The following is a 7,126-nucleotide window of genomic DNA, read 5'->3' as shown; positions in this document are numbered from 1 at the left end:
ACTGACTCCTCACTTGCAGTGGACAAGAGTTCTTCCACAAAGCAAAGTGCCACACATTCAGTTTTGTCAGGGTGGACTTATTTCTAATGGAGATCTCCCCAGAGCTGCCATCTTCTCAACACCGTAACATGGACAAGTTGAGAAACACCTGAGGCTCCCTTCCTTGGCCATACTGCTTTGCTTTTCTGTCTTAAAAATGGAAGGCTCCTAAGAATCCCTGGCTATTTCTGAATACACAACAGCTCATTTCAAAGCCCTCTTACCTCCTCTGCCGTTTGACTGAAGAAGTCCTTTACTTCTTCTTCAGTGAGCTTCTTTCTCTTCTCTGCTTCTATGATAAATCCTGTATTGGTAATCTTCATTAACAGATCAAGACAGATATAGATGTGATGTGAGATTCACATGGAACAACAAGTGAAGGATGGTTATGTACAGGCATGAATGTCACCCAGGTTTACATACGTATCATGTAAAGACCCCATCAAATCCCTGGGGAAACTAAGCATGTGGGACATACTTATACTCCAGGCTGCTTAGGAGGCAGAGGTTTTATATGTTCATCATTCTTAGAGTCATTCTTTTTTTTTTTTTTTGTCGGTCGTGGGGCTTGAACTCTGGGCCTGGGCGCTGTCCCTCAGCTCTTCAGCTCGAGGCGAGCGCTCTACCGCTTGAGCTACAGCGCCACTTCCGGTTTTCTGGTGGTTTATTGGAGATAGGAGTCTCACGGTCTCTCCTGCCCGGGCTGGCTTTGAACCGCGATCCTCAGATCTCAGCCTACTGAGTAGCTAGGATTACAGGCGTGAGCCACCAGCGCCCGGCTAGAGTCATTCTTTTGAATGGAATTTCTCCAATTTGACTTGATGAAAATCAGTGTGGGAAATTAACATTTCAAAGGTCATGTTTTCTCTGTGCAGCCTCAGGTGCCACCTCCCTGCTCTGCAGGGCCCAGCGTGAGGCTCTCCCTGAGCGAGGATGAGGTGTGCAGGCCCATCAGTCTTGATGCAGGACTTTATGATGTGAGAAACGGCCTTATTAGTCACTAAGCTCTATCTTTTAACCTGCTAGTTGCCAGTGAGACAAATTTCCTGCACTTCACGTGGACTTCGGTCCAAGGTTGAGTCTAAACTCGGGTTCCAGATTTACAATTTTGTGGCTATGGACATGACCCCGGTCAACATTTCTGTTCCCAGGGAAGTTCCATGCACTTTATCAGTGTTGCGGGTCGAGCTTTCCTGTACTGGCAAAGTCGATTCTGAACTTAGGATACTAATGTGGCTCAACTTGACAGTAAATTCTTCAAAAAGTTTTACAGTCTTAAACTTTAAGTGAAGGAAAATATGCTATAAAAAAAACCTTGAAGAAGTAAAAACTTCATCATTGGACAAAAACACTAGCAAATCTATCCTGTACATGCAGCTCCAACCACTTCTACATGTGTAGGGGTTTGTTGTGCAATAATATTTCTCATAGCAATAACTTTAGCAGTTTTGCACCTTCATGACAGCATCAGTGTCAGCAGTAGTTCCCAAGGGCTTTCTCAGCCTTCCACCCAGACAACTCAGTATTTGAGAGCTGACACAGCCAACAACGCAACTTCTATCACCAGTTATCCTACCTTTCAGATAGAGAAGAATGACTTGAGAAGTGTCACTCTGTTGGAGGCCAAAGGGAAAGTGAAGGATTAGAGCAATATCTAGTGAGAGGATAACTCTAAAAGATGTACTCCAGGAAGGTACTTTTGGTCGTATTTTCCATGGGATTTTAGTAGATGAAAAAGATCCACATAAAGGAAAACAAACATTTGTAAAAACAGTTAAACATCAGGCTTCTGAAATTCAGGTGACAATGATGCTCACAGAGAGCTGCAAGCTGTGAGGTCTTCATCACGGAAACCTTCTTCCTATCTCTCACACGTATATAGAAGAAGGAGAGAAGCCCATGGTGGTACTGCCTTACATGAATTGAGGGAATCTTAAGTAGTTTTTATGGCAGTGCAAATTAGTAGAGGCCAACAATCCTCAGGCAATCTCTCAACAAGACCTGGTAGACATGGCTATTCAGATTGCCTGCGGAATGAGTTACCTGGCCAGAAAGGAAGTGATCCACAAGGACCTGGCTGCCAGGAACTGTGTCATTGATGACACCCTTCAAGTTAAGATCACAGACAATGCCCTCTCCAGAGACTTGTTCCCCATGGACTACCACTGTCTTGGGGACAATGAGAACAGGCCAGTTGGATGGATGGTTCTCAGAGGTCTGGTTGATAATGAGTTCTGTAGTGCTGGCCATGTGTGGGCCTTCTGAGTAACGCTGTGGGAGCTCATGATGCTGGGCCAGACCCCCTACGTGGACATCGACCCCTTTGAGATGGCGGTATACTTGAAAAATGACTACTGGATGGCCCATCCCATCAATTGTCCCAATGAACTATTTGCTGTCATGGCCTATTGCTGGACCTTAGATCCAGAGGAGAGGCCCAAGTTTCAACAGCTAGTCCAGTGTCTCACAGAGTTCCACGCTGCCCTGGGAGCCTACGTCTGACTTCGCAGGGTCCTGTCATGTCAGAAGACAGCCGCAGTGGAGGCTTAGCACATAACGTGGTGCCAGCTGAAGCACATCTGTCTTTAGATGTGCTTTAGAGTCAGAACTTTTTACAGAGAAACTCAATAGTGTGGAGTATTTTCTAAATATCGCTTTTATTAGGTTGAACTGAAAGGGGTTTTATAAATTTTTTGGCCCCAAAAAATTTTAAATGTAATTACTCTGGACTAGAGGTGCATTCTTACAAAATAAAGTTTTAATATTGTTTAGACACATGTATTTGGAATAGCTATCTTAGTGCCAACCACTTTGTATGTCTTTACTTCATTGAGGTAACATAGGTGACTCACCTTTAAAGTTGAAGGTTTTTATCACTACTCTTGGGAATGATTTGTCTTCTAAAATGCAGAACTTTTCTCAGGAAAGAAAAAACAGCTTAAAGTGATCACTTGATTTGCTTTTTGCAAAAAAAAAAAAAAAAAAAATGGAGGAAGAAAACCTAGAGAGAAAATGGCATTTAAAAAAATGCTTATGAGGAACAAACAGACCTTACATGGAAAATTATTTCTTTTGTGTTAGAGAAAATGGAGTTCTGCTTTTTAAGAGGAGCAGGTACTGAGTTTATCACATCTCAAGATTGTTCTAAGAAATTAGCTTTCCTGTGAGCCAGAAGAGGGTCAGATGAGGAGGAAACAGCGGGGCCTTTATTTGTTTTTACTCTCTGGGAAAGGATATGGTGCAGTTCCAGAAAGTGAAATCGTGTTTCTAAGGCTAAGATTCCCTTTTATCGCACCTAGCATCGTCCTATGCACAGAGTGGGTGATTGAGTTTGTTGTGGGTTTTTGTTTTTGTCTTTTTTTAAATGTGTAAACTGGTAAATTTTGTGCTTATCTTCAGGGCTGGCTTAAGTGTAACATTGTTTTATAAAACATTTTAAAAATTAAAGGATTTGTTTTATAGTAAAAAAACAAAACAAAAAACACTTAACTCACAAACTCAAGGCAATGAACCAACCTCTCAGTTCCACAACTGATAGCTAAAGCAGCAATGGAAATAAAAAGAGCAGGCCCCAGGGAAAAGTAATTATACCATGATTCCAAAAAGAGTAGATGAAAACAGGACGTAAGATAATATTTCATGAAATAAGATACTAATTATGAAGTATAGGAATGAAATTAATCGGAAAAAATAATACTTGAGAATAAAACTAGGCAAAAGAGAAAAACAGGAGTAGGGACAGGAATAACATAGAAAGCAGGATGAGAAAGAAGAAGAGAAGCAATAGAGAAGATCCAGATAATGTGAAATAGCAAAAACAATATGACATACAGCATAACAAAATGAAGAACCTTAGGTTGAAAGAGGAAGAAGCAGCAATGTAGTCACAAGCCTCTCAGTTCAAATCCCAAATCAGACAAATAGAAAGAAAGGAAGGAAGGGAGGGAGGAAGGAAGGAAGGAAGGAAGGATGGGAGGGATGGAGGGAGGGAGAAAGCAAGAAAGAGAAAAAGGAGGGAGGGAGGAAAAAAGGAAAGAATGGGGAAGGGAAAGGAAAGAAAGAAAGATAGGAACAAAGCAGGAGAGACAGGAAGGAAGGAAGGAAGGAAGGAAGTTTGGAGGAAAGAAGGAAAGGAAGTAAAGGTAGAAGAAAGGAATGATGGAACAAAGGAGGAAGGAAAGATGAAGGAGGGCCAGAAAGAATGAAAGACACAAAAATCATGTTTTATACTCACAGACCTAGGGCACAAAGAATCAAGCAAGCTGATGTGAGCTTACAATTAGATCCAATTTCTAATTATTAAACAGATATGGTATTTGTTACATTCCAATGTATGGAATAGAATTTTTGTAAGTGATATAGGTTGCTGGTTCAAGCAGTGTTATTTAGTAAGAGTGGCTAGAGTGTGAAGAGAATGCTTAAAGCATTTAGAGGTAGCTAGTATATCACTATATTTGTTTTGTTTTGTTACAAACAATGTTTGTCTCCCAATTATCTGTAAAATTATTGTAATTTCTCAAATAATTGAAAGTATTGCAAGCAAATGTGACTTCCTTTTTTGTTTCTTTAAATTTGCAGAGCTTTTCTGCTATTCACATCATCAGGTTTGATCACAGTAATATTGTACATTTTCCCAGAGGGGGGCTGGAGAAGAGGGACAATAGAATGTCACTGTCTTGGCTCAAAATCATGATAATGAGAGTTATGGTGTTTAGAAATGCCTAGTTTCTTAAGTCTGATGAAATTTGATTGCTGATAGCTTTGTGTCTTCTATGGTATTTGCACTCCCAAAAGTTCTATTTAGAAACAAAGCATGCTTCTTGTATGTACCCAAAGGGTAAGCATCACCAAGTTTTTAGGAAGAAAGCAAAAATACTCCATAGTTCAGCCTGGGTGATCCTGACAAAATTCATGGGCATTGCAATTGCCATTCATGGTTCATGTAGATCAGAATGACCAGGGAGAGAAGTTTCAACCACATCCTCTACAAGATTCAACTGACAAAGTTACCATCTGTGACTTCTCTATCCCTAAGACACACTTCACGGCAAGTAGCTCGCTGAGGGTGGCTATTTGTCTCTGATGTCTTTGCAAATGAACACACATCCACAGGCAAACAAACAGAAACCCAGACATGCAAACAGGCACAGGGAATCCAGTCGGCATAAAATTGTTCACTGTCATCAGAGAGGAAATGATTTTCCTATGGCTTTGGAAATGGATGATGGATGAACTGGAAGTCTACTGTTCCGGTTAGTTGTAAGAGTCATTAGTTCACGGTTTGGGATAACCTTTGAAAACTCCAGACCCAGAGACCAAAGCTGTAAGATGGAGGAACAGAAAACAGTGACTTTCAGAGCTGAGACATGCAAAGAACGAAACATAATCTGAACAGTCTTCGTTGTCTAACATAAGAGGTAACCAGCTGTTTGCAGCTATAAGTCATGCAGTAATGAACACCACTGTACAGGAAAGCCTAGACAATTCTATAAAGATACTAATATGTTCATAATTTCATCCCCTATCATCCTCTTCTTATGTGTCTCAGGGTGCAATTTTGTTATACTGTGAAAGAGAAATGCAAATAAAGTATAAAGTCACATGAATAGAATAATGAAAGTATACTTAGAAATTTTGTTTCTAGTAAATACTCATACCTCAGAAAACACATACAAGGTAAAGGAACAAAATGTCTTTGATGTTTGAGGCTAAAATGTTTCTGAGAAGCACATATTATTCAAACACCCACTTTTTTTGGGGGGCAGGGGTCCAGTCATGGGCCTGAACTCTGGGCCTGGGCACTGTCCCTCAGCGCTTCAGCTCAAGGCTAGCGCTCTACCACTTGAGCCATAGTGCCACTTCCGGCTTTTTTCTTTTTGCTTATGTGGTGCTGAGGAATCGAACTCAGGGCCTCAGGCATGCAAGGTAAGCACTCTACCACTGAGCCACCTTCCCAGCCCCCAAACACCCACTTTGTTATCAGGAGGTATGGTGTGAATGAATGTTCCCCAAAGGCATGTGTAAAATTGAGGTTTGGTGCCCAACCCTGGTGCAAAGAAGAGCTCATGAAGCTTTTAAGAGGTGAAACCCAGTTGGAGGAAGTTATGTCCATATACCATGTGGGGAGGGAGGCAAGGAGGATGTGCACGTGGGCGGGAGGGGGGCCCGGAAGCAAGGAGGCTGCAACAGTGATGTTCACCTCTCTACTCTTTTACCCTTCCTACCTCCCATGAGGTGATGAGCTTAGTTTACCATAAGACACCTACCATCATGTTCTGCTCACCACAGCCCTAAAGCACCCTAGTCAAGAGCCCGTGGACTGAAACCTCTGAAGCCGTAGCCCCAAATACACCTTTCCTCCAGGTGCTTTCTAACAGAGATAAAATATGCCTTAGTGAAATCAAATAAATGCAATCTTTAAAAAACTAAAAAGAGGCGACAATAAACAGCATTACATGACCTGAGGACAAGCCATTCACCATTCATTATTTTCTGCTCTCGGTTGACCAAGCTAATGGCTTTTCTATTAACAAGAGGCGCACTTGCACCCTGAACTTTTGCAATGGTTTTGCCACTCTACAAGAGAGAGAATACGAAAGACTTTATTTTCAGAATAAGTCAGGGATTCATACTGAATCTGGACCATTCACGCTCCCTGCTCCTTATCTTTATGCATCCTCTTCTGGGTGCTGTGATCAGGATAGTAAAGTAAGATGATAATGATGTGAACATTTATAAACCCAGCTCTTTGGTTTCTTCCAGTACCTGTCTTCATTCAACAGAAGGTGTGATTGCATCTCCTAGTACCTCAACGAGAGTCATCACCCTACTGGAACAGTCACGTGACTCACCTTAGTCACCCCTGCTTTAACTCTGAGGATGCAGTCAACATTGACCTGTATTTCAGTGGCACAAAATGACAAACAACTAAAACATAGCCATTTTGTTTATCATCACCTGGCCACATTATCAATGTCAAATTGTGTGGAATAAGGAGACAAAAACCAGATTGAAGGAGTTGAAGGGATGTTATAGGATGGAAAAGACTAGAAAAACTCCTGGAGCAATTTAGCTGCTGTGAGGTGGT

At 41.5% G+C, this 7,126-nt stretch overlaps 1 pseudogene across 1 annotated transcript; it reads left to right on the top strand.

Moving 5' to 3' along the window:
- Positions 1-1,140: 1,140 nt before the first annotated feature.
- LOC122120735 lies at positions 1,141-2,563 on the top strand (annotated as a pseudogene). The gene has a single exon (XR_006149787.1). The product of XR_006149787.1 is annotated as a tyrosine-protein kinase RYK-like (transcript).
- Positions 2,564-7,126: the final 4,563 nt, after the last annotated feature.

This window comes from Dipodomys spectabilis, unplaced genomic scaffold (assembly GCF_019054845.1).
Source record: "Dipodomys spectabilis isolate Male_0828 unplaced genomic scaffold, ASM1905484v1 ptg000178l, whole genome shotgun sequence".
In the NCBI taxonomy this organism is placed as follows: Eukaryota; Metazoa; Chordata; class Mammalia; order Rodentia; family Heteromyidae; genus Dipodomys; species Dipodomys spectabilis.
This window is presented reverse-complemented; position numbering and strand designations above follow the sequence as displayed.